Below are 26,870 nucleotides of genomic sequence, written 5' to 3' on the forward strand. Positions count from 1 at the left end.
GAACCTAGAAAAGAAGAAGCGAAAATTTTCCAGCCCCTACAAGTTGCAACAATAAAGATAACGACTACTATAACTGCTTAGTAAGCATACCCCAAGCACACTCAGTCACTGAAATACTATATTTCCCATAGAAACCTTGAGAGATAGTTATCATTATTCCAAATGTGTAAATGAGGAAACTGATGCTCAGAGAGGGGAACTGACAATATTTTAGAATTAATAAGCAGGGGAACTGAGAGCCAATTCCAGTATGCTTGGTTTTTAAGCTCCTGTGTTTTCCACCATGCCAAGGGGCCTCGTGGGCATTCACCAACCAAAATTCCAAAACTTTCCTAACACTATCTAAAAAAGCTGTAAATTCACAAGCCCCTCCATAACCTCATTTTCCTTCCTTTGCTCACCTAAGGGGATTTCTTTCTGGGTCCTTTTGTCCTTAGCTCTTTCCAAATTCAGCTGGGAATTTGTTTCGGTTTTGTGATGTGGAAAATCCTGCAGTTGAAAAGGAAATAAAACTTTGTGGTTAGAGCTGGGGTATTTCATGTCCCTAAATTCAGTTCTGAAAGGTACAGGGAGGGTGGTGGAAGGGGGTTTCTTATTAGGATGTTTTAGACCCAGGCAAAGGTCTTGTGAAAGAGGCATAAAAATGCTTGTGTTCCCAAGGGCCAGGGAGGGGGCGCTGACCTTGAGGGATGAAAACCTGATAAGAAAAACACAACAAGTCATTTACTCTCCATGGATCTGTTCCATAATCCAGGAACGAAAAACAATGAAATCCAAAGGTTACAGTGCACTGAACTGGTTAAGCACATAGGCTTCAGGGTGGAACAGAGCAAGGCTAAAATCCCAATGTTACTTCTTACTTGCTATTGGACCTTGGGCAAATATCTTTACTTTTCTGAGCACTGGATGTGTGGAAAGGGAGTGTTGCCTGCCATTCCAGTAAACAACAAATGTGGCCCACCATCAAGTCAGCAGCCACTGCAGGGTGCACCCTGAAGGGAATTCATGATGGAGAAAACCAGGAAGCATTCTGTGGTAGTGATACTGGTCCTAGATAGTTATGAAATGCATATCTAAGGAATAATTTGAGCCCAGACTCTTGCATCTTCCCATATACAGAAAAGCACTAAAATCATGAACTTGAGATGTTTATTTTTGGAATTAGCAGTAATATTTTGATGTTCGACCATGTTTTTTTCCAGCAAAAAACTCCTATATACCCTGTGTCCTCCCTCAGTAAGGTCCCTGAATCAAACTTAACTCCCAACTTTTAGGTTGTACATTTTTTTCTCAGCCGACAGATTTTTCCTCTATAAAATGAAAAAAATAAAAACCCAAAAGGTAATGAGACATTCTAAGCCCAAACCCAATCTCAAAAAAAAAAAAAAAAAAAAAAGGAAAGAGTTCTAGGAAAATTTTCTAGTTCTGCCCCCAGCTTGTTTGGACAAACCCTCATGATAAAACAACTAAAAAAAATCTTGGTGAAAAAGAAGCAATAATCACTAGAAAGCAATAAAAAGACGGGGCAATAAAAATATGGAAACATCAGAGCAACAACATGGGAAAAGGAGAATGTAGAGAAGTAAATACAAGCAGAGAGGCAATTTCTGCCCTGAGGGCAACCCCCCCAAAATTTAACTTTCCGTTGCCTTGAAAGGCAACAGAAACAGATTAAAGCCCAGAACTACACTGAGTAGGAAAACTATCAGGAGACTCTCCCTACAATAAACTAGGATCCCCACAGACTACCATCTCGGGGGAGGATGAATGGGAAGCAGGTCATTCTGCAGCTCAGGTTGAACTATAGGACTTGCCCTGGGATCCTTGAACCTTGAATTAGACAAAGAAGCAAATCAGCAGGATCAGCTGATAACACAAAAGACTTCAAACACTGGGATTAGCAAACACAAACCATAAAATAAGTATTTTACCATGGATAAAGAAATAAGTAACAAACTTAAAGATATTTCCAAGCAACAGGAAACTATAACAAGTGGTATATCATAATTAAACTTAATCAAACTTTAAAAAAAATACAGTAACCCAAATGAAAAACTCAAAGGATAGCTTTAATCAGGAGATTAGGAAAATAATTTGTGAAAATTTAAGACGAGTCAAAGGAAATTAATGAGACAAAAGATGGAAAGTACAAAAGAGTGTAAGAGACTCAAACTGCTCTCACTCACTTAACAGGTGTCAGGACTTTGTGAAAGTGATCACGCTGAATCTTAACAACTACTTTGCAAGGCACAAAATATACAATTTCACTGATAATAAAATCCTTTTCAGCCCTTTCTCCATTTCTACAAGCAAAATTGGGCTCCCAGACCTGCTTTTTCTTTAAAAATAGCTAATGAAATTCCAGAGCCTAACTTTACAAATGCAAATGTTCCCAATCAATAAAAGGAAACTCAAAAAGAGACTCTGTACTCTCTCCCCTACAGCCTTGGAGGGGTGGAAACCATTTTGCCTCACAATCATTTCAAATAATCTAAATTTGAAAGATATTAAATTGAGAATTTTAATTTTAATAAGAATGTTAATCTTGTTCTCTTTTACAATATGGAGACATGAATATTCATAACAGCTACCAACCGATTCTATTCTCTGTTAATACAAATCTTTCCTTAAAAGTATTATTTAAAGAAAGGCATTTTATGACTCCTACAACTTCAGAAATTGATTTTTTTCTATGAAAATAACCCACAAAAGAAATGTGTAATTCTAATTAAGTGTCTTATTTGGTAATTCATTAACCTGGTGTGGTAGACAGAATAATGGCCTTCCCAAAATGTCCACGTCCTTATCCTGTGTAGATATTACCTTACACGGCAAATGGAACTTTGCATATGTGATTAAGGATCTTGAGATGGAGAGATTATCCTGAATTATCCTGGTGGGCTCAATGTAATTACAAGAATCTTTATAAGAAGGAAGCAGGAGGATCAGAGTCAGAGAAGGAGATACGATCATGAAAGTAGAAGGTCAGAGTCAGAGAGTTGAAAATGATATACCGGTAGATCTGAAGATAGAGAAAAGGACCATGAACCAAGGGAATGCCGGCAGGCTTTAAGAAGCTGGAAAAGGATAAACAAACATAAACCCATGATTCTGCTGGATTTACTATATAACAAATACTTTGAGAGGACATATTTCTTTTAAATCAACAGTGTCATGATTTCCATTTCACCAGTGAGAAAAATGAAACCCCTAAGGTCAGTACACTGTGAGTTAGGATTCAAATCCCTGTCTACTGGCTACAAAGTCCAATATTTTTCCACTACATCTTGCTGCCTCTCAAACTGCTTGGGGTGTGATGAAGAGAGGGTAGAACACCTAAATGTATTCCTCAAACGACCCACAGCTGCACAAAAGACTCCATGTTTGTGAGACACTCTACCTTCTTTGCTTTAATTCCATGCTCACAGTAAGCAACATGCTGTTTTCTTAGTTTGACTTCCCAAGTACCCCAAATGACATGCCCTAGAAAGAGGACCTGAGTGTTCTGGCCACCAGAAAGAATGTATTAGTGTGAGAGGTGTGTGCTGTTCTCTTTGTATCTATCTTAGTCTCAGTAAATTAATTTGTATTTGTTTATCACCAAGTTTCATTTTAGCATTTCACAAATGCTAAAGACCAAATCCTGGACAGTAGTCAATTAAGTAAAATATTACCACCCTGTAGGCTCTTTTATTAAGTACTGTTAAAATTTCCAAATAAAGGTAATTTCCTTTCTTTGATGACTTCTAAAGTATTTACTTGTCAAACACAGCTCATTAGAGCATGAGGCCTCAGAGATGCTCAAGTGAAATTGTTTCAGAAAAGAATTCTCTCTATACACAATGACATCAACTTACAGAGGTATAAGGACTGAAAGGGAAAAATAATTACAGCTATTCACAAATTACATTAACAAACCAAAAACACTTTGCGATATTGCATTTAGCTGTATAGGTATAATTCATGTACTTTTAAGTAAGTTTTACATAAATGTTATATACAAACTCAATAAAATCTACAAACAAACAATTGGACCTAGAGAAAGAAGTTAGTAAGGTGGATGAATTTAAAAACTATACACCAGAAACAAGCATTCCCATACACCAGTTACAATGAATTACAAAATGTAATTTAAAAATATTAGTGAGAGCAACAAAAACTATCAGTACACAGAAATATATCTAAAAAAATATGCATGAGACCCTTGCGGAGAAAATTATAAAACTTTTTTCAAAGACATTAAAAATGCCTAGATAAAAGGAAAGATAAACCACGTTCACTGCTGTAAAGATGTCATTTCTGTATCTATAATCTATAACTAAAATGCAATTCTAATCAAAATTTCAGTTTCGCAGAGACCATATTAAGCTTATCTCAAAATTCATACGGAAAAGTAAAGGGCAAAGAATATACTTTTGAGGAAGAGGAATAAGGAAAGGGTCTTTCCCTACCAAATATTAAGATGCATTACAAAACTATAGTAATTAACAGTGTAATATTAGTATAGAGATAGACAAATAGACCAGTGGAAGAGAACAGAAAGCCTAGAAACAGACAAATACATACATTACAACTTGGTATATTATAGAGACAGCATTATAAATCTGTGGAGAAAGAACAGACAACTCAGTAAATAGTCCTTGAACTACCGATTAAGCATTCAGAAAAAAAAATTAAGCAAGATCTCTACATCATACAGCACATAAAAATAAATTCCAAGTGAATCATAACCTAATTGTGAAAAGAAAATCATAAAAATTTTACAGGAAGATACAATAGAACTACCTTTATGAAATCAAGGTGAGAAAGAATTCCTTAAACAAGATGCAAAAAGCAAGGCATATAGAGAATGATAGTTTCATGGGGAAATGGAAGCAGCTGCTCTTCCATGAAGGCTAAGGTGATCAATATTATAGCATAAATTGAACCATTTATGAAACTATTTCTATTTGCCTCTTTTCCCTAGCTCTTCCAGACCAGAATGGCCTCTCAACTGTCCATTTCTTCAGGCACTTCCCAAGCTTAAGGCTAGATGACATACCCAGGTAGCTACCATACATGGTCTAAATCCAGCTGTCTGATCCCCACACTCAGAGGATTCTCATCCACTGCCAGATTAACTGCTACTTCTATGCAAAATTAAGTTCTTACAATGGTACCTTCCAGGAGGCCTTCTCTGAGCCCCTTAGGATAGGTTAGAGATACCCTCTTCCATATTTCTACTGAAAGCACCACACCCTGGTCTCTCCATCATAATACTCCCTGTTGCAATGTCTGTGTCTATCTCACCCACCAGACTCAGTAGAAAATACATCCAATTCAACTACTTGTCCTCATTATGCAGCAAAGAGTCTATATCACTACATTTACTATATCACTTAATTCTTGATTGATTGATTAATTAATTGTCTAGCTAACTTTTCCAAGGCTTGCAATCAATCTGTTTTGCCCACCAGTATCCTAGCACTTCTGACATTCTCAGACTATGTATGTTTTCCTCTCTCACCTTCTATGACTTCCCCCCTTTGTTCACTCACACTTCTTGTCTACCAGAGCCCTGGGAAAATATTTTTCTGATAACCACGGAAATAGAGGGAATGAAAAGTAGTAAGCTACGTGCATTGCCTCTTGAAGCTATCAGTTCACTATTCTCCTTCTCACCTAGAATCTTTCTTTTGTGACCTCCAGGATCCCCCTCCTTGAAAAATAAGCTTACCACATGCTTCAGTGGTATATAGAACACCCCTTCACCTCCTAGCCATAAATGAGATAGTTCTCTCCTGAGCCTGCTGCTTCTCCCACATCCCTGGTTCCAAAATTCCCAACTGGTAAACCACACACACTAGTATGTGAAACCTCTGCATAATATGCAAGCGGTATCTGTCAGATGGACATCCTCAGGTGGCTTGCCCTGTGATACAGAAGAGAGCCCAACGTGTTGTAAAAGATAAAAGGGTCCTATACTAACTGTATTGTGGGACTACACTGTAGTGTCCAACTGGTAATAAAGAAAGATGATGTTTTCTAGAATAATAATAATAATGCAGCGAAGAGCATTAAACAGATTGACACAAATAGAAGCCAAAGGATGAAAGCACATCAAGTGGAGGACCACAATAAATATGGCACTGTTTTCAATATCTTGAAAATTCATATTCTCCACATACATAAAGCAAAAATAATAATAGTAAAAAATAAGCAGTGAACTAAAATATGAAATAAGCATCTCCTAATTTTATTTTTTTTATTTTTCCTAATTTTAAATATGCTATAATATTAGTGAAATAAATATAGATAGGTCCAAGAAGTACATTAAATACTAATTTTAATTAAGGTTTGGAATTATTTATTATCCCATTAGTTTTAAAATTTAAAAAACCCATAATACATATGTATATTTCACATCTTCATATAAAACATTTTGTCAATTTTCTGAAAGTTGATAAACTCATACGCAATTTTTGATCACTACAAGTGTATTTCTACAAAATTGAGGTAAAGGTGTGCCATAAATAAACAAACATAAGATGATACTCTAGGAGGCAATCCAAATGTTTAACCAGCCATCTTCACTTCTATCTGGCCACAGAAATAAACCAACCAAGGTTTTCAATCTTTGAGACTTCGGTAAAGAAACAAACAAGCCAGAGCCCCCTCTAAGGAAAAAACTCCCTAAGGGACAGACTGTGGGAAAGAAAGGAACAAGTCAGCTCCCTCCTTGGAGTTGGCTAAAGATGGTTGTTCAAGGATCCTTCAAAGACACAGGGTCATCTAATCCACTATCCCAGTCTTCATATTCTGCTATCCACAGATGCTAATTATCTCTGATCACTTCCTGGTTTTGGTTCTTGATCCTTGAATCTGAGGAAGGGTTAACTGAGTCAGAGCCCACTCACAGAACCCCTGGCTAATTGCTAAGATCAATTGTTTGGACCATCCAAAAAGGAGGAGCATTGCAGGATGCTAACCTAGCCGTCTTCATTCTCAAATGGCCTCAAAGGTTGAGCAACCACACTCAATTCTAGGGCCCAATTCTTGGGCCTAGAAATTCTGGAAAAGATAGGACCAAACCAAGGTTCTCCTACTGAAGCAGCCAAGGGCAACTGTTTCAGGAGAGATGTGAGATAGTAACCAAGTCCCCCATATCCACAGCAAATCACAAGTCCTGGCTATCCCTGATCATCTCCAAGCCATAGTTTTCTGACCTCAAGACTAGAGGAGAAAAGAATCCTCATATAATTTTAGTGGGAGTCAAAATTGGTGCAATACTCTCAAAAATCAATTTTCCATTATCTAGTAAAGTTGAAGATATACATAAACTACTACCAGATAATCCCTCTCCCAGATATATATCTCAGAGAAATGGCAGTACTGTTCACAATACTGCTCAAATAGCCAAAAACAGAACACAGTATTGTTCACAATAGCCAAAAACTGAAAGCAATCCAAATTTCCATAAACAGTAGAATATATAAACAGGTGTGTGTGTACACACATGTCTGTATACACAGGCAAAGAAATAATTACCATAAAAGGCAAGTCAGGATAAATGGTGACCTCTGGTAAAGAAACAGGGTAAGACGAGGCTTCTGGAAAATTTGCAACGTTCTATATTTGGTCCTGAAAGGTTCTTTCATGGGTGTTTACCTTATAATTATTCATTCTAGTGTACATTTACATTTTATGCAACTTTTGGTATTTTCGTTATATTGCACAATTTGAAAAACATTAAAAAAAATAATCCAGTGCCTTCCTATGGAACTCCCTTAAAGCATCCCCTACGAGCATGTGTTCTCAACCTTCCTGAGATATGGAATGATATAATATAAAAAGCATCCACCCCTCTGTAAAAGCTATAGGGACTGGTTATCCACATTCATTTACAATAGGATTCTTGGAAAGGGAAGCCTACACAGACCAGGGTCCTATCAGCAGTGCCATTTCCCTTAAAGTTGTTAAGGGCAGTTGATCAAGTCCCTCCAAGTACAGGAATCAGTGAACAGAATGCTATCCTAGCTCCCCTTACATTCAAGATTTTACCACCAGTCCTTTCCTGGCCCTGGCTCCTGCTTACTGACAGAAAAAAAAAAGGTTTGTGAAGCAAAGACAAAGTTGAAACAAAGCCAGGACTATCCAAGGGATCTGCTGCAAAGCCAGTGGAAGAGCAACTACTCATGCTGGCCATTGCTGCTTCCATTCTCTAACTCTTCCTCCCTTCTGTAAAAATTCTCCATTCTTGATTGTCATGCCACGTGCCTCTCAGCTACACTCACCCTCTTCTTCCACAAAATAGAGCATCTTTCTCACCTTCCTCTCTACTCTTACACTAAATCTTTCCATGGCTAACTTGTCCATCACCCCAGCTTCACAGTTCCTTGACCTCCTCTATTCCAACTCACCCATCCATGGAACCTTCTCATCATCCAGAACTACTTTTCCTCTGAAATCTTAAGCTCCAATACTCTACTCTGACCACGATTTCTTGTCTGCCAGTCCACCTTTATAACATCCACTCTGAGCTTTGAAATCTCCACACGGCTTCACCAACACCCACTGACATATTCACACATCTTCTCTTTCTCTGGTTCTACAGAATCCTCCTGAGAATACACTCTTTCCTGATGAGACTAGATCCCATGGTCTATAACCTGAACAAATCTCATGGGTAACCTCAGCAACCCACCTAGCCCCTCAAACCTCCCACCACCCAAAATCATCATCACACATTCACAAGTCTAAAATCAAACCAAATGTTTGCCTTCCTGGCTCCCACTTCTTGGCAGCTGAACACACCTGGAAAAAAGGACAACACTAAAAATATTTTATTTCCAGCTCAGATAGGTGTTCATTACTGCCCAACAATCTTCTCTCATTCCCCAAGGAAGGGTGCAACCTTCTTCCTCCGGCTCCTGGTCATCCCCTCTCACACTCCAGAATGCCCTTACTGCCTTATTCAGAGAGAACATATCAGGGCAAGAAAGAATCAATCTCTCGCCTTTCCAAAACCTCACAAACAAGCCTTTCTGACCCTCTTTACCTCCGATATCAGAAGTGACGCCCTTTCTCTTGTTCACGGCCAGTCCTTCCACGTGTTCTCTATACCACATCTTTTCCACATTTGCTTCTCCAGTTATCCCATTTCTCTCCTGTATTTTCAATAACCTCTGTTTTTATTAGCTCCTCCTCTGCAGAACATATAAACATACTAAAATCTTTCATCCTAAAAATATACATGTACCACTTGTTATCTATTCTACTTTTCAGATAAGAGTCTTGACACAACAGTCTACATTCACTTCATCAACACTTTTGCCAATCACATTACTGGCCCTCTGTACTTTAACCTTCATCAATGCACACTCACTCCCCTAATTTCCCCTAAATCTTTAACCTAACAGAACCCTCTCAAGTCCACATCTTATATATCCACATAGATAAATTTCACATTTTATGTTTTTAAAAGTTTAAGACAGTAGTCTTAAAAAAGAAGTGCAATACAAGTTCATTAGTGTACAAAAGTGCCTGGCACAGAGCAACACATAAAAGGAAATAAGCATCTTCACTCATCATTCCGCCCTCCCAAAAATAACTATTAAAGCTACATTCTAACCTCTGGGAGAAGCTGAAAAAAATCACCTCATTCCCCCTCATACCCTTAAATCTCAGGAAGGAGAGGAGGAAGAAGAATTCTCAGATTACTGAAGGATACAAAACTGGGCCTCGGTGCCAACTGGTGGAGCTTTGAAGAGGAAGAGCACAATAAGCAAAAGTTTTGGTATGGCCTGTTAAAGAAAAAATTATTTTGACACTTGTTAAAATGGTAAGAAAGACTTTATTAGGGACTATTGTGATAGGTGTCAAGACTATTGCAATAGCGGAGAGAGACCGGACTCAACTCTGAATACAGTAAAGCCAGCTGGGGAACTATAGCCAAAGAGCTATAGAAAATTACTAAAAGGAGACATTAAAGCTAAGGTGATTGTTGCTAAACTGACTTGGGATTCTCACTGAAGGCAGACCAGAATGTTGAAATATCAAGCAAGGGTGGGGGGATTCTCACTAAATTGACTTAGCAGGATCCCTTCCAAAACTGAGCTAAGCAGGCCAAAGACAATGCCCAAGGATGAGGTTTAGTTGAAAAGATGGCTCAAAAGAGCATGACTAAAGTTTGGTCAAGGAGAGAGTCTTTGTTAGCCCTTTTCCACTCTTCAGCTTTCCTTTGGGAATGTTTCTCCACTGAAATATTCTGTATTTTAAACCTGTGATGATGAGACAGCCCCTGGATATACATGAGCAAACAGAATTATAGATACACAACACTACATCCATGTGTATGCACAGATCTATTTTATATATATCACATATATATTATTATATATACGTATGTGGTGTGTGGAAGAGTCGTGTGTATGTACGTATATATGTTACATATCATGTATTTTATATATAACCTGTTGTATATAATTATATATATAACCTATTGTGTGTGTATATATATAACCTATAGTATATATATTATAACCTATTGTAATAAACACACACACACACAAATTTTCTCACATACCACACATACATCTAAAGTGCATTGTAACATGACATCATCTCTCCCCTGACAGTTACACTTCTCTCCTCCTTACCATTCTCCTACTGCCCCACTCCTACTCACCCACCTAATGCATCATCAGTACATCACAGGGGTGATTATATATCTCATCTGCTTAAGACAATTGCATTACTTCTCCCTCATAGCCTTCAGAGTGAAATCCCAGTTCCCTGATCTGCCCTTCGGGGCTCTCAACGTCCTGGCCCCCATCCATGTCTCCAGTTTTGTCTCTTCTCTCCTACATGAACCTTATGTTCCAGTTATCACCAACTACATACAATATCTTTCCTTGAATACATCAAGAGCCCTCTGCCTCTTGCAGTTTCCTCTGACTGAAACACGCTTCATAGCTCCTCCACCTTAATACTTCTTCTACTCATCCAATATCAAGCACTATCTCCCCTTTCCAAAGCATTTTCGGATGCCTGCTCTGTGCTCCTACAGACTGTCAATCCCACTTGCCTCTGCCCACCATACTACTGATCATACTCTTCAGACATTGCCTGTTTATTTACTCATATCCCCACTATAATGAATCTTCATCAAGGACAGGAAACCAGTCAGGTTTACCTTCACATTTTCTGTACTGAACATAAGACCATATACCTAGTTGTAAGTGCTGCATACATTTTTGCTGAATGAATGAGTATAATAAAAACAAATAAAACCATGCTCAGAAAATTTTCAACAGAATGCTGATGGAGTCACTCAAATATATTCAAAATAGTAAGGAAAAGGGCACAAAAAAAGGTCAGGCAGCAGGACTGAAAAAAATAATCCCCCGAGCATCCACATCTTGTTTTCTAAGTACCAAACCCTACTGAAAGAATACACAATTCCTTGCAAAATGACTGATTCCAGGGCTGGGGCAGGAAGTGTACGTGATGAGCCTAAAATATATCAGAGAGCAGTGAAGTCAAGATCTAGTGAAATCATGTGAAAATGATATAGGAACCAAACAAAAAGGACTCCTAATTTCTAAAAAGGCACAATTTCTACAACTAAGACTGCTCCACCCATCAAGGATCTCATTCAGATTCGATGGAGAAATCAAAAGCTTTACAGACAAGCAACAGCTAAGAGAATTCAGCACTACTAAATCAGCTTTATAATAAATGCTAAAGGAACTGCTCTAGGCAGAAAACACAAGAGAAAGAAAAGACCAACAAAAACAAACCCAAAACAATTAAGAAAATGGTAATAGGAACATAGATATCAATAATCACCTTAAAGGTAAATGGATTAAATGCTCCAACCAAAAGACACAGACTGACTGAATGGATACAAAAGCAAGAACCATATATATGCTGTCTGCAAGAGGCCCACTTCAGAACTAGGGATGCATACAGACTGAAAGTGAGGGGATGGAAAAAGATATTCCATGCAAATGGAAATTGCAAGAAAGCTGGAGTAGCAATACTTATATCAGACAAAATAGACTTTAAAATAAAGACTGTTACAGGAGACAAAGAAGGACACTAGATAATGATCAAAGAATCAATGCAAGAAGCTACTTAACAATTGCAAATATTTATGCACGCAACATAGGAGCACCTCAATACATGAGGCAAATGCTAACAGCCATAAAAGGGGAAATTGACAGTAACACAATAATAGTGGTGGACTTTAACATCCCATACACCAATGGACAGGTCATCCAAATAGAAAATTAATAAGGGAACACAAGCCTTAAATGACTCATTAGACCAGAAAGACTTAATTGATATTTATAGGACATTCCATCCAAAAGGTGCAGAATACAAGTTCTTCTCAAGTGCACACAAAACATTCTCCAGGACAGAAAACATCTTGGGTCACAAATCAAGCCTGGGTAAATTTAAGAAAACTGAAATAGTATAAAGCATTTTCTCTGACCACAACACTATGAGATTAGAAATCAATTACAGGAAAAAAAACTGTAAAAAACACAAGTACATGGAGGCTAAACAATATGCTACTAAATAACCAAGAAATCACTGAAGAAATCAAAGAGGAAATCAAAAAATACCTAGAAACAAATGACAATGAAAACACGATGACCCAAAACCTATGGGATGCAGCAGAAGCAGTTCTAAGAGGGAAGTTTATACCAATACAATTCTACTTCAAGAAACAAGAAAAATCTCATACAACCTAACCTTACACCTAAAGCAACTAAAGAAAGGAGAACAAACAAAACCCAAATTAATAGAAGGAAAGAAATCATAAAGATCAGAACAAAAATAAATGAAATAGAAACAAAAACAATACAAAACATCAATGAATCTAAAAGCTGGTTCTTTGAGAAGATGAACAAAATTGATAAACCTTTAGCCAGACTCATCAAGAAAAAGAGGGAGAGGACTCAAATCAATAAAATTAGAAATGAAACAGGAGAAGTTACAATGGACACCCCACTACTACAAAGGATTATAAGAGACTACTACAAGCAACTATATGCCAATAAAATGGAGAACCTAGAAGAAATGGACAAACTCTTAGAAAGGTATGACCTTTCATGACTGAACCAGGAAGAAACAGAAAATATGAACAGATCAATCACAAGTAATAAAATTGAAGCTATGATTAAAAATCTTCCAACAAACAAAAGCACAGGACCAGATGGCTTCACAAGCAAATTCTATCAAACATGTAGAGAAGAGTTAACACCTATCCCTCTCAAACTCTTTCAAAAAATTTCAGAGGGAGGAACATTCCCAAACTCATTCTACAAGGCCACCATCACCCTGACACAAAAACCAAAGATATCTCACAAAAAAAAAAAAAAAAGAAAGAAAGAAAGAAAGAAAATTCCAGGCCAATATCACTGAAGAACATGGACAAAAAAATCCTCAACAAAATACTAGCAAACCAAATCCAATAGCACATTAAAAGGATCATACACCATGATTAAGTGGGATTTACCCCAGGGATTCAAGGGTTCTTCAAAATACACAAATCAATCAATGTGATACACCATATTAACAAACTGAAGAATAAAAACAACATGATCATTTCAATAAATGCAGGAAAAGCTTCTGACAAAATTCAACACCTATTAATGATTAAAAACTGTCTAGAAAGTGGGCATAGAGGGAACCTACATCAACATAATATAGGCCATATATGACAAACCCAAGGCAATGGTGAAAAACTGAAAAGCATTTTCTCTAAAATCAGGAACAAGACAAGGGTGCCCACTCTTGCCACTATTATTCCACATAGTTTTGGAAGTCCTAGCCATGGCAATCAAAGAAAAAGAAATAAAAGGAATCTAAATTGGCAAAAAAGAAGTAAAACTGTCAATGTCCGCATCTGACGTGATACTATACATAGAAAATCCTAAAGATGCCACCAGAAAACTACTAGAGCTAATCAATGAATTTAATAAAGTCACAAGATACAAAATTAGTACACAGAAATCTCTTGCATTCCTATACACTAACAACAAAAGATCAGAAAGAGAAACTAAGGAAACAATCTCATTTACCACTGCAGCAAAAGGAATAAAATACCTAGGAATAAACCTACCTAAGGAGGCAAAAGACCTGTACTCAGAAAACTATAAGATACTTAGGAAAGAAATCAAAGATGACACAAACAGATGTAAAGATATACCATGTTCTTGGATTGGAAGAATCAATATTGTGAAAATGACTATACTACCAAAAGCAATTTACAGATTCAATGCAATCCCTATCAAATTACCGATGGCATTTTTTACAGAACCAGAACAGAAAATTTTACAATTTGTATGGAAACACAAAAGACACTGAATAGCCAAAGCAATCTTGAGAAAGAAAACTGGAGCTGGAGGAATCAGGCTCCCTGACTTCAGACTATACAACAAAGCTACAGTAAGCAAGACAGTATGGTACTGGCACAAAAACAAACATATAGATCAATGGAACAGGATAGAAAGCCCAGAGATAAATCCATGCACCTATGGTCACCTAATCTATGACAAAGGAGGCAAGAACCTAGAGTGGAGAAAACACAGCCTCTTCAGTAAGTGGTGCTGGGAAAACTGCACAGCTACATGTAAAAGAATGAAATTAGGGATTTCCCTGGTGGTCCAGTGGTAAAGAATCTGTCCTTCAATGCAGGGGGCACAGGTTCAATCCCAGATCAGGGAACTAAGATCCTACATGTCACGGGGCAACTAAGTCTGTGTGCCACAACTACTGAGCTCGTGCACCTCAGCTAGATAGCCTTCATGCTGCAAACTACAGAGCTCACACACTCTGGAACCCATGTGCCACAACTACAGAGTCCACACACCCTGGAGCCTGCACACCACAACTAGAGAAGAGAAAACCTCTACACCACAACTAGAGAGAAGTCTGCGTGCCAGAACGAAGAGCCTCCTCACTGTAGCGAAAGATTCCGCATGCCTCAATGAAGATCCCATGTACCACAACTAATACCTAATGCAGCCAAAACTAAATAAATAAATAATGAATAAATCTTAAAAAAAAAAGAATGAAATTAGAACATGCCCTAACACTTTGCACAAAAATTAACTCAAAATGGATTAAAGACCGGAATTTAAGGCCAGACGCTACAAAACTCTTAGAGGAAAACATAGGCAGAACACTCTTTGAGGTAAATTGCAGGAAGATCTTTTTTGACCCACCTCTTAGAGTAATGGAAATAAAAACAAAAATAAACAAATGGAACCTAATTAAACTTAGAAACTTTTGCACAGCAAAGGAAAATGTAAACAAGATAAAAAGACAACCCTCAGAATGGGAGAGAATATTTGCAAACAAAGCAACTGACAGAGGATTAATCTCCAAAATATACAAACAGCTCATATAGCTCAATATCAGAAAAACAAACAACCCAGTCAAAAAATGGGCAGAAGACCTAAATAGACATTTCTCCACAGAAGACATACAGATGGCCAATAAACACATAAAAAGATGCTCAACATCACTAATTAGAGAAATGCAAGTCAAAACTACAATGAGGTATCACCTCACACTGGTCAGAATGGCCATCATCACAAAATCTACAAATAAACGCTAGAGAGGGTGCAGAGAAAAGGGGACCCTCTTGCACTGTTGGTGGGAATGTAAAACTGATACAGCCACTATGGAGAACAGTATGGAGGTTCCTTAAAAAACTGAAAACTAGACCTACCATATGACCCAGCAATCCCACTCCTGGGCATATACCTGGAGAAAACCATAATTCAAAAAGACACATGCACCCCATTGTTCACTGCAGCACTGTTTACAATAGCCAGGACATGGAAGCAACCTAAATGTCCATCAACAGAGGAATGGATAAAGATGTGGTACATATATACAATGGAGTATTACTCAGCCATAAAAAGGAACAAAATTGAGTCAACTGTAGAGACATGGATGGACCTACAGACTGTCATACAGAGTGAAGTAAGTCAGAAAAAGAAAAATGCTGTATATTAACACATATATATGAAATATAGAAAAACAGTACTGATGAGCCTAGTGAAGGGGCCGGAAAAGAGACAGAGACATAGAGAATGGACTTGTGGACACAGCAGGGGAAGGGGAGGCTGGGATGAATTGAGAGAGTAGCACTGACAGATATACATTACCAAATGTAAAACAGATAGCTAGTGGGAAGCTGCTGCATAGCACAGGGAGATCAGCTCAGTGCTTTGTGAAGACCTAGAGGGGTGCGATAAGGAGGGTGGGAGGGAGGATCAAGAGGGAAGGGATATGGTGATAAATGTATACATATAGCTGATTCACTTTTTTGTACAGCAGAAATTCACACAATATTGTAAAGCAATGATACTCCAATAAAAATTAATTAAAAATAAATAAAATGAAATAAAATAGAATAAAATGGCACAATTTGAGCATCAAAGAAAAATCACAATGCTACAAATTAGAAATACTGGAGAGGGTGTGGAGAAAAGGGGACCCTCCTGCATTGTTGGTGGGAATGTAAACCAATATAGCCACTTTGGAAAATAGTATGGAGGTCCCTTAACAAACTAAAAATAGAACTACCCTATGATCCAGCAATCCCACTTTTGGGACATATCTGGAAAAGATGAAAACTCTAATTCAAAAAAATATATGCACTCCAATGCTCATATCAGCACCATTTACAATAGCCAAGACATGGAAGCAACCTAAGTGCCCATCAACAGATTATTGGCTTAAGAGATGTGGTCTTTATATACAATAGAATACTACTCAGCCATAAAAAATAATGAAATATTGCTATTTGCAGCAACATGGATGGACCCAGAGAATATCATACTAAGCAAAGTAAGGCAGAGAAAGACAAATATCATATGATATCATTTATATGTGGAATCTAAAAAATAATACAAATGAATCTATTTACAAAACAGAAAGAGACTCACGGACATAGAAAACAAACTTATAATTACCAAAGGTGAAAGAGGCAGGAAGGAGGGATAAATTAGGAGCATGGGATTAATAGATACACACTACTATGTATAAAATAGATAAGTGACAAGGATTTACTGTATAGCACAGGGAACTATATTCAATATCTTGTAATAACCTATAATGGAAAATAATCTGAAAAATATTTATATATATAATTGAATCACTTTGCTGTACATGAAACATGATATTGTAAATATTAATAAACAAAAAAAGCATTTATCCTTTCTTTTTTTTTAACATTAACTCTTTTTTTACTGAAGTATAGTTAATTTACAATGCTGTGTTAGTTTCAAGTGTATGGCAAAGCAATTCAGTTACATACACATGTGTAAGTGTATATATATGTATAACACATATATATAACTTCTCAGATTCTTTTCTATTATAGGTCATTATAAGATATTGAGTATAGTTCCTTGTGCTATATAGTAGGTCCTTGTTATTTACTTATTTTATATATAGTAGTGTGTATGTGTTAATCCCAAACTCCAATTTATCTCTCCCTCCCCACACCCTGCTATCCCCTTTGGTAACCATAAGTTTGTTTTCTATGTCTGTGAGTGCATTTCTGTTTGTAAATCTTCACTTTCTTTTCATGAAATATATTTCAAGACAAAAAAAGTAGCTGGTAAGGAAAAGGTCTCCTTTATAAAATAATTCCAGCTAACAAATGCAGAATGATTGCTAGAATTAGACCACTACTTTCCAACCACTACTGAAATAATGAATTTAGACAATTATCTTCAATGGCTGCTAAAATCAACAGGAGAAAGGCTGGTAGGAAATGCTACAATGGAGGGATCAGGCTGAGATCACCTGAAAACACAAACCAATCCCAGCATCAGTTAAAAAGATAAAATCACACATGCTGAAATGCAACAGAAACTGCGTAACACTGCCCGAAATGATTCTTTTCATTAAAAAAGTAATTTCAATGAATTTAATCAAGCATCTAGCTCTAAATGCCAGTGAATGGGAAACATGGGGAGGGGAAAACATAATAAAAACCACCTCAAAGAAGCAATCACCTAAATCCATTTGTCAATCAGACAAATAATTTAGTTTCTCCAATAAATCAATGGTTTTTAAAATCGGGGAGGAGGGTTGTATAGAGGATTTACAGGAAAAGAGACTCAAGAGAAAGACATCCAGTAGCAATAAATGGCCTTTGTTTGGATATAATTTAACAAGACTATGTAAATAGACATTTTTAAGACAATCATGGAAATTTGAATATGGACTGAGTATTAGATAACATAAAGAATTACTGTTAATCTTATCAAGTAAATATAATGGCCTAGTGGTTCCTTATATAACGCACCTTTGAGTTAGGGATGCAGAATGAGTTGTTTGTGCAATGACAAGATGGCTGAGATTGCTTTAAGATGCCCCAGTGAAAAAAGTGGGTGAGGAGAAAAGATTAAACAAAACTGGCAAAATGGTATTAGTTGTTGAAGCTTAGGAATGGATTCATGCATGGTGTGTGTGCATTTTACTATTTTCTACTTTAAATCTATTTGAAAATTTCAATAATAAAAGAAAAAAGACAGAGGCCAATGCGAAGGAGATCCAACTGGCTCCTTCCAAACTGGACAGTTTGAGCTATAGAAGAAATAATGACTGCTGTGAATTGAAAAGTACTAAATACAAAAGTTCAATAAAATATGGAAAATAACAATAAAATCTTAAGAAATATAAAAACAACATTAGATTGGATGATGGTTTTAAACACCAAGTATAAAAGACTTGTTGGGGAAAAAAATTAATTTGAAAATGGAGTAGGTAGGTATTAGATGATATTAGGGAATTGTTGTTAATTTTTCTTAGTGAGATAATGGCAATTAAATTATTTACAAAATGTTCCAAATATTAGGAGATGAACACTGAGATATTTATGGGGGAAGTGCCATATGTGCTCTCCAAATTGATCTATTAAAGTGGTATCTCAATTAAAATGCCAAGAAGGATTTTTGTGAAAATTGACAAGCTGATTCTAAAATGTATATGGAAATTCAAAAAGCCAAGAATAACCAAAGCATTATTGAAGAAAAAGATCAAAACTGTAGGACTTACTGACCATATATGATACATTATAAAGTTACATTAATTATGACAGTGGTACCCATACAAGAATAGAGAAACCAAAGTTACATTAATTATGACAGTGGTTACTCATACAACAGAGAAACCAAAATGAAAAGAAACAGGAAACAAACCCATATATATAACCTAATCATCTGATTTATGAAAAAGATGATGAGGGAAAGGATGATCTTTTCAGTAAGTGGTATTGGATTGGCTGGATGTACGTTTCAAAAACAACAACAAAACAATGGGCCTTTACCCATATCCATAACTCATACTGGCAACATACAATAAAATGAATATCAAATGAATTGGAAATATAAATGAGAGATTAAACAGTAACACCACATAGAAAAATATCTTAATGACCTTGGGAAAGGCAAAGATTTCTTAACCAGGAAAAACAAGCACTACTCATGAAGGGGAAAAAATTATAAATTGAGCAATATTAAAAGTGAGATACAGGCATATCTTGTTTTACTGTACTTCACAGATACTGCATTTTTTACAAATTAAAGGTTTGTGGCAACCCTGAGTTGTCAGATGATGGGTAACAACTTTTAGTAATAAAATATTTTTTAATTAAGGTATGTACATTGTTTTTTAGTCAATGCTACTGCACACTTACTAGACTACAGCATAGTGTAAAATTAACTTTTATATGCACTTGGAAACCAAAAAATTTGTATGACTTGCTTTATTGTGATATTCACTTTATTGCAATGGTCTAGAACCAAGCCTGCAACATCTCCAAGGCGTGCCTGTATTCAGTTCATCAAGACACCACTAAAGAGACTGAAAGTGCAAGCAACTGAGATTTGCAAATAAATAGATCTAACAAAATATTTGTATCCTTAATATAGAAAGATATCCTACAAATCAATAAGAAAAGGACAGTCTAAGAGAAAAAGTGGTCAAGAGACTTGAAGAGGCACCTCAAAAAAAGATACCCGGGCCAACAAACATGAAAAGATGCACATTTATCACCAGAGATATGCAAATTAAAACCACGAGATTCCATTAATAACCACTAGAATGGCTACTTTTTTTTTCCTTAAAAAGACAACACAGGGACTTCCTAGGTGGCCCAGTGGTTAAGAATCCGCCTGCCAACGCAGGGGACATGGGTTCAATCCCTGCTCCTGGAAGAGCCCACATGCCGCGGAGCAACTAAGCCCCTGCGCCACAATTATTGAGCCTGAGCTTCAGAGCCCGTGAGCCACAACTACTGAAGCCCACGTGCCTAGAGCCTGTGCTCCACAGCAAGAGAAGCCATGGCAATGAGGAGCCCGCGCACCACAACGAAGCATAGCCTCTGCTCGCCACAGCTAGACAAAGCCTGTGTGCAGCAATGAAGACCCGACACAGCCAATAAATAAATAAATAAATGTATTTCTTTAAAAAAAGACAACACAATGATAAGTGCTGGCAGTATTCTAGAGCAACTGGAACTCTTAAAATTTTCTATTAGGAGTTTTTTAGTACAACGGCTTTGGAAAACCAGATGACAGTATCTACTAATCTTATCCATAACCTGTGATTCGTCAATTCTACTCTTAGGTATATGCTCAACAGAAAGCTGTGCATATTATCACCAAAAGACATGTTCTAGAATGTTTACAGCACTATTTGCAGGGCAAAGATGGAAACAACCAAAATGCCCATCAATTGTGGTATAGTCACACAATAGAATACACAGCAATAAGAATGAAGGAATTACTACTGCACTCAGTAACATGGATCAATCTCAAAAACAAAATCTTAAGCCAAAGAAGTCAAACACAAAAAGTACATACTATACTATATTTTTATAAAGTACAATAATAGGCAAAATTATTATAGTGATAGAAGCCAAGATGTGATTAATTTGGAGTTCAGTTTGTGACTGGTAGGGAATACATTCAAGGGATTTCAGATACCGATCATTCTCTATTTTTCTAAAATGAAATATAGTTGACTTACAATACTATATTAGTTTCAGGTGTACAGCATAGTGACTCAGTATTTTTACAGATTATACTCCATTAAAAATTGTTACAAGATTATGGTTATAATTCCCTTTGTTATACAACATATCCTCCTTGCTCAAAATATTATACATAGTAGTATCTCTTAATCCCATACCTGTAATTTGCCCCCCTCCCTTCTGGTAACCACTAGTTTGTTTTCTATATCTCTAAGTCTGTTTCTGTTTTGCTCTATACATTCATTTGTATTATTTTTTAGATTCCACATATAAGTGATACCATAAAGTATTTGTCTTTCTCTGTCTCACTTATTTCACTGCTGCAAATGGCAGAATTTCATTCTTTTTTAAGGCTAAGTAATATCCCATTGTATATATAGACTACATCTTTATCCATTCATCTGTTGATGGATAGTTGAGTTGCTTTCATGTCCTTGCTATTGCAAATAGTGCTGCTATGAACATTGGGGTGCATGTATCTTTTCAAACTAGTATTTTCATTCTTTCCGGATATATACCCAGAAGTGGAATTGATGGAGCATATGGTAGGTTACACAGGGGTGAAAATGTTTTGAACTGTACTTATGATATGTGCACCTCTCTACATGTATTTAAGTTTACTTAAAAATAATGCCTGCAAATCTCAAATGGTTCAGCCAAAATAGATTAAAAAATAGATAAAAACATTATACTTCAATTAAAAAAATTGGATGGATGGATAGATAGTGAGCAAGTCAGTGAATAAGTGAGCTAATAAGGCAAAAGTTAACAACTACTGAATCTAAGTTCAGAGTATAAAAGTATTCATTGTACTCTTCTTTCAACTTATGCTTGTTTAAATATTTTATGAAAAAATATTCAAGTAAAAATAGTCATCATATCTTTCAGCTCTTAATATTTATAACTAGGAAGTAAATCAAGCACCTGATATAATCTGACTTGTGAAAGGAAACTTACAAAATGAAATTTTTATACCTAGACTATATCTAATAAGATAAAATAAAATATTCTGTGTATTTTCTATTTCTAATTAATAAACAGAGACAAGAGAGAGAAAGAAAGAACCAGGCCAGGACTGAGTGTCTGACAAACTTTAACTCCATTAACTCCACTACCATTTAGCAAGTTATCCACCTGAGTCTTGGTTTTATCATTAGGAAAATGACAATAATACAGACTTCAGAGAGTGGTTTTGAACATTAATTAGGGAGCCAACTATATTTAAAAGCTTGTCTGTTACAGACAAGCACTAAATTCCTTTCAATTTACCATACCAAACATTTATGGGCAACATATTATGAACACACAGTGATAAGAGCAGTGAGAGAGGAAAGCAAGTATGCTGTAGGACAGCACACAATGCACCACAAATAAACAGATTGAGGAAGAGGTGAGGATACAGACAGAGATATGTCTTCCTAGAGGGGCTGGTAACTGACAATTCACCTAAATGGTAGCAAGAAGCTAGCTAAGAGGAAAAGAATATGGGGAATTTATGTGGACAGATTAGGTCATTTGAGTATGCAAAGTGGTGCATTAATGCTGTGCAGGAAAGTGACCATAGGCAGAGGGGAGGAGAGGGAATGTTGGAAGCTGAGTGACCAACAAATGCAGAAACACTGTTATAGATATACCCTGTTTTTCCAATCATATCTGTATCGTTTGTGCCCTCTCTTCCTTTAGGTTTCCGCTCACATGTCACAATACCAGGGAAGCTTTCCTGACCATCCTACCTAACATAGTACAGCCTCCCCATCACAACCTATTATATATTTATTATATACTCACTTACTGTCTCTCAAGTATAGTTTAAAGGACTTTATTCTTGTTTTTATTTTCCACTGTTGTATCCTCAGTGCTTAGAACACTGTCTGGCATATAAAAGCTATTCAATAAAAAAACTCTTGAACGAATGGATGGATGGATACACACAGTGGGTTACAGCCAGTGTGATATTTAAATGCTGTGTAATTACATTTTGAATAGAGAATAAATGGACATCAGCAATACCCTTTGAAAAAGTTCCTAAGTGTTTTGGTGTCATGAAACCTCAGTCTCATCGTTAAAGAACTGAAAATTTTATCTGGCCTAGAAAAAAGAATCATCTCATTTTGGCAAGCCTAACACAGGAGAAAGAGGGAATAAGTTGCTTGTTCAAGGAAATCGCTGGTTAAATTCCTCTTCAGAGCCTGAAAAATCCCTGACCCTCATTATAAATTTAATGATCATTTCCTCTCTCTTGGGTAAAGAATTAAAATAATAAATTGTGATAATTAATGAATATTCTCACAAGAGAAATTACACATGGTAAATGGAGCAGAAAAATACATTTCACATTGCAACAAATGAAAAAAGACAAAGTTCATACTGCACCAAATAGATAACACACGCAAAGCTCCTAGAAAAAAATCTTTGTCTGAAAAAATCTGTGAACCAGAAAAGGATTTACATAATAAACTCATCTGAAATAATGAATTTGTGATTGGATGTCACATCTGTCAACCATTTCTTCTCTGTGAGAAATTCTAAAGGGGATAGGAAAGCTTCCACCCTCTAAAGCTGACAGCAAGTTATAGGCAAAACCCACTATGTTAGCCACTCTAAAAATTTAGGGATTCAGTTGTATACCAAATTTTTTTTTAACATCATCTGAGATGTGATTTCGTTTCGGGTAAAAAATAAAGGACATAATTTGAACAAGTTCCTGTATCTCTGAGAGCTCTAAAACTTCTGCTCCTTTGTTTATTTTTAAAAAGAACAAAAACAGCCTTGCCCTTGGAATTTAAGTCACGTCTGAATTCAGAAAGTATATAATTCACTGGCCTCTGCAGAAGTGGAACCGAAGAGATCGGAAGTCTTCAGGGGGAGTAAAATACTGAAGTCGAAAGGAAAAAGAAGAATGTAGGTTCAGAGTAGGGGAAGGAGGTAGCAAAAGTTCTGAAGCTAAGAGGGGGGCGGGGTGGAAGGTGGGAGTAAGAGGTAGGAATGATAAGAGGTAGGATAAGAGGTAGAGGGAATGATCCAAGCTCAGAAAGATCAGGAAAAGGATTCGGGATAAAGACAAGAAGTGAAGAGTAATCAGGGATAAAAGGACCACGAGAGTCAGAAAGGGGAGGGGATGACGGCCGGCCATCTCCCTAGGAGTAAGAGAGAGGAGATACTGAGCGATCGGAACCACAAGCGTCAGAAACATCCTTCATACAATGTACCCTGGGGATAAATTCTTTCCACCTCGTGTTGAAGCAAGGAGGAAAGAGTCCCTGAGGTGTTTGGAGACACACTTCTGAAAATTACCAGTCCCTTTCTTTACACTCACCTTGATGAAGAATGCCGCGACGCGACGATGGCGTGACCGGAAGTGCTATTTTCTTTTGTTTGGCGGAAGCTTTAGCCTCAAGCCGCCACACCCTTACCCCGCCCCCCAGTCCCGCCCCCGCCCCCCGCCCCCCTCGCCTTCCCTCCAGGCAACTTCCTGTGCCTCTCTAGCAAGCTCTTGAAATACTATATCTCAACGGCTCTCTCAGCAGATGGGAACCTGGATGGTAACATAAAATGGCTGGAAGAGGGAATCAGTAACTTTTCACAAATCCCAGCCCTAGTCATCCCAGGAACTGCAGCATTTCTGCCCAATTTTACGTATCCAATTTGTTACCTCGCCTCGTTGATTCAGATTTTCAAATACCTCCCTTATACTTCGTCCCTTAACTCTCGGATATCTACAGTTACATATATACTATACTGATTCACTGCTTTCTGGAATTAAAAAAAATAGTAAGTTCATTTTTATTAGTGGCATACTTCGATTTCAAGATTGTTTTAAAATTTTAAATCTGAATCATTTTTGTTTTGCAGTGGTATCCAGAGAGTTCATGCCATAACTCAAGTTTCCAAATAAAAGTGAACTCATTTAGAAACGGATCTTTTATACTTTACACTCCCCCCCAAAATGAAGGCAATGATAATTCACAAAAAGTTTCAATAATAGGAATAATCCTTACTCTGGCTAAAAGTTCAATATTGAGTTACTTATTGTCGTTACCTCCAGAAAGCTCTTCTGGGCCCAAAATCTGTTCCCCAGGTCTCCTCTTTTGTTGTTATTTTCAATCAATCCACAAGTGTACCAAACACTATGCTATACCCAGAGGTATCGCACTAAAAGCCCACCACCTGGGGGGTAAAAGTGACATATAAACACATAAGAGTCTGGCATAAAATAGGTGATTATAAATGTTTGTGGAATGAATAAATGACCAAAGTGTGGTCAGGGCAATGAGGGGGGCTGGCACAAGGGTCCTTACCTTTGCTAGTATTTGTATAGTTCATTTCAATGTTTGACTCATATTTTATCATTCAGCCAACAGATTTTGAACAAGCACTCAGTAAGGTTCTGTTCCTGATATAGTACATATGAAGAGGAATTAACGCATAGTCCTGGATTTCAAGACTTTCCAACCAGTGGGGGAAATGAACACATAAACAACTAGCAGTAGTATAATGTGACAATAATAACTGGTAAAGAGAAGACAGTGTTGGAATTATGGCTATCCCATTGACTGGTGAATACCAAAAACCTAAAATAGACCTTATTGCCGAGAGGGTACACAATAAAGACTTGTTTCATGTTGAAAAAATGATTGAAAGGATGAAAGAAAAGGAAGAATGACAGTGGATTTGAAGTTTGATGTGAAAGAAGCAGTGATGAGAGAGAAAGTCTGGATGTAAGACGAGGCCAGGCAAGAAAGGACCTTGCATGCCATGTTACAGAGTTTGAGCTTAATTATGAGGAAAACAGAAAGCCAAAGATGAATTTTTAGCAAGAAAGCATCTAGTAATGTTTCAAACCAGAATATACCAAACGGGTTGTACCAGTGCAGCCTGGAGGCAGAAAGGTTGGCTTAGAGGCTATTGTGGTAATCAGTGACAAAATTCAGAAAATGAGGGATTTATGCTGTTAAGAATTAATTGTGTTTGGAATTGAGCTGGAAAAAAACAGCCAGTGGATTATCAGAAATCCAGAGGAAGAGAAACCTGAGCATTTTCCTTGATGCCCTCCACAATCAAAATTTTGATTATTTCATGCAACAAATATTTATTCAGCAGGTTTTTTCTGTTTTTTTCTAAGCTCTTTATTGGAATATAATTGCTTTACACTCTTGTATTAGCTTTTGAGGTACACCAAAGTCAATCAGCTGTATTTATACACATATCCCCATATTCCCACCCTCCTGCAACTCCCCCCACCCCCCTACCAAGCCCGTTAAGGCATCACCAATCATCAAGTTGATCTCCCTTTGTTATACAGCAACTTCCCACTGGCTTTTCATTTTACAGTTGGTAGTATATATATATATATGTCTTTGCTACCCTCTAACTTCGTCCCAGCATCCCTTTCACCCACCGCCCCCCCAACCCCGTGTCCGCCAGTCCATTCTCTGCATCTGCATCATTATTTTTGTCTTGTCACTGGGTTCATCAGTACCATATATATTTTTTTTTATTCCATATAGATAAGTTAGCATACGATATTTGTTTTTCTCTTTCCGGCTTACTTCACTCTGTATGACAGACTCTAGCTCTATCCACCTCATTACATATAGCTCCATTTCATTCCTTTTTATAGCTGAGTAATATTCCATTGTATATATATCTTTATCCATTCATTTGTTGATGGGCATTTAGGTTGCTTCTATGTCCTGGCTATTGTAAATAGTGCTGCAATGAACATTGGGATACATATTTCTTTTTGGATTATGGTTTCCTCTGGGTATATGCCCAGGAGTGGGATTACTGGATCATAAAGTAGTTCTATTTTTATTTT

At 37.0% G+C, this 26,870-nt stretch overlaps 1 protein-coding gene across 2 annotated transcripts in view; it reads right to left on the reverse strand.

Annotated features, from left to right (window-relative positions):
- MAGED1 (MAGE family member D1) overlaps window positions 1-24,415 on the reverse strand; it is a 71,383-nt gene extending 46,968 nt beyond the window's left edge. Inside the window, exon 1 of one of the 2 annotated variants that reach the window (XM_057718830.1) lies at window positions 24,369-24,415. The gene's annotated coding sequence lies outside the window, so the exon portion shown is untranslated. Of the gene's footprint in view, window positions 1-401; window positions 472-24,368 lie in introns of those variants that run through there. The other variant, XM_057718832.1, reaches the window with a different exon arrangement.
- Between the last annotated feature and the right edge of the window lie 2,455 nt (window positions 24,416-26,870).

The sequence above is a fragment of the Hippopotamus amphibius genome, chromosome X (genome assembly GCF_030028045.1).
Source record: "Hippopotamus amphibius kiboko isolate mHipAmp2 chromosome X, mHipAmp2.hap2, whole genome shotgun sequence".
In the NCBI taxonomy this organism is placed as follows: Eukaryota; Metazoa; Chordata; class Mammalia; order Artiodactyla; family Hippopotamidae; genus Hippopotamus; species Hippopotamus amphibius.